Source organism: Betta splendens, chromosome 13, assembly GCF_900634795.4.
Source record: "Betta splendens chromosome 13, fBetSpl5.4, whole genome shotgun sequence".
NCBI classification, from domain to species: domain Eukaryota; kingdom Metazoa; phylum Chordata; class Actinopteri; order Anabantiformes; family Osphronemidae; genus Betta; species Betta splendens.
Window position 1 is genome coordinate 20,447,094 of NC_040893.2, and position 2,088 is coordinate 20,449,181.

General features: G+C 57.9%; 1 protein-coding gene across 2 annotated transcripts in view; it reads left to right on the forward strand.

Annotated features, from left to right (window-relative positions):
• Window positions 1-681, forward strand: part of LOC114868447 (ras-related protein ORAB-1-like) — a 6,205-nt gene extending 5,524 nt beyond the window's left edge. For both annotated transcript variants that reach the window (XM_055514103.1, XM_055514104.1), the window contains one exon: window positions 1-681. This exon is cut by the window's left edge and continues 1,384 nt beyond it. The gene's annotated coding sequence lies outside the window, so the exon portion shown is untranslated.
• The last annotated feature ends 1,407 nt before the right edge of the window (window positions 682-2,088 follow it).

A 2,088-nucleotide genomic window follows, 5' to 3' on the forward strand; every position in this document is an offset into this window, starting at 1 on the left:
GGATCCTTGGTTGTGAGAGACGGAGCCTCGATGCTGTGAATCCACCTGAACCCAGCGCTGTTTTGTAGCAACATGATCCTCGCGCTCGTTTCCTGCTGAGGTTCACACATGATCACCGTTCGGCGTCCACTTTGTCTCGTGTTTGCAGCTTTCTTCCTAATGAGACATCTCAACTACGTCTGCCTCTACTGAAGCTTCCAGTCCTTGTCCGGTTTGTCATGATCTGTGTTTTTGTTTCTAGTTGTATCATGTTTCACGCCATGTCCTGTGTAACACTACTTCCTGTTTTATTTTGGTAGTCTCCTGGTTTCTGTTCCTGCTTTAGCTTTACTTCCGGTTTTTGTCTTGTCACAGCTGTCCCTGCTCCACCTGATCGTTATCCTCACCTGCACTGTATCAGTTAATTACTCATCTGTGTATTTAGTCACCTCCTGTTCCCGTAGTCACTTGCCAGATTGTTGAGTTGAGAATGTGTTGAGCGTCCCTAGTTTCCTGAGTTCCCTGAGTGTTCGTGTTCTCGTGTCTTATTCCTGTTCGCACCGTGTATCCTGCCCGACACTGGATTATCTACTGACCGTGAGTTTTTGCCTGTTCCCTGCCTGTACTTTTGCCGAGCCTTTTTTGTGTTTGACCTGGACCGTATGACCCTGCCTTGAGCAATAAACCTTTTGTTGATTATAACCTCGCCTCCGTGCTGTGCATGTGGGTCCGCCGCCAGCCCGAGTCCCTGACAGAACAATCTGGCCACACTTGGACCCAGCCAGCACTTAGCCTCCGGTCAGGTCAGTGACTGTTTTTCCTTTGTTTTTTACGGCAAATATAACTCTCCCGCGGAAGTATGGTTTCGGTTTCCTCCTCTCCGCCTCGTCGGATCGTCGTGCCTGCACCAACCTGCCCAGCTCCATGGTTATTTCCCTGGGAGGATTTCCTGCTCTCACGCGGTCCTCAGTCTCCAGTTCAGCCGCGCGCTGCTCAGTCTCCAGTTCAGCCGCGCGCTGCTCAGTCTCCAGTTCAGCCGCGCGCTGTTCAGTCTCCAGTTCAGCCGCGCGCTGTTCAACCTCCAGTTCAGTCGTGTTTTCCCCAGTCTCCAGCCCAAGCTCCAGACGCCGCGGTCCCGTTTCACCATGCGGGTCCCGGTACAGAGGTCCGGTCCACACCGCTCCCAGCGCCCCAAACGACGGACAGTCGCAGCTGCTCCGGACGGCGCCGGCGGCGGCGCGGTTCCAGGATTCCGGGTCCCGCGGTCTCGGTCATGGGGACCGAGCAGTCTCCTTCTCCGACAGAGGAGCCCCTTGATTCTCGGACTGACTGTGTCTCTCTGATAACAGGCATCCCAGACAGCGTCGCCCGACGGGTCCACCTCCTCTGCTCTCCTCCGGTTGCGTTTCTCTTCGCCCACCTCATGAACACCGCCGATTCGGCAGCAGACCAGGGCGCGAGAGAACAACTGTTCACGGAAGCAGCCGCTCTCGTCCTGAGGGAGCCTGTCCTGCGTGAGGCCCTGCAACTCCCGGGCCTGCAGCCAGCGGCCGCTTCATGTCCCACCTCTCAGTCAGTTCAGCCTCGCCATGCTCATGCCCTGGTGCAGCCCTGTCGCCTCCAGGTCCCAGCCCAGTCGAACCTAGTCCAGACCCCAGATCAGCCGTGTGTTGCCCAGACCCCAGATCAGCCGTGTGTCGCCCAGACCCCAGATCAGTCGTGTGTCGCCCAGACCCCAGTTCAGTCGTGTGTTGCCCAGACCCCAGTTCCGTCCTTGTCCCCGTCAGAGGGCACCATCCGTCTGACGACTGTTAGCCCCACCCAATCAGGCCCGACGTCTCCCCCGTCGAGCTCGGCAGCTGTAAGCTGTCATGCCAGCTCCGGAGGGGACGCCGTTCCAGTCCCTGTCGGCCATGTTGCGGCCGTTCCAGTCCCGGTCGGCCATGTTGCGGCCGTTCCAGCTCCTGTCGATCCGTTAAAGGTCGTTCCTGTCCCCGTCGGCTCCAGTAAGGACGCCGTTCCAGTCCCTGTCGGCCATGTTGCGGCCGTTCTAGTTCCTGTCGGCCATGTTGAGGTCGTTCCAGTTCCTGTCGGCCATGTTGAGGTCGT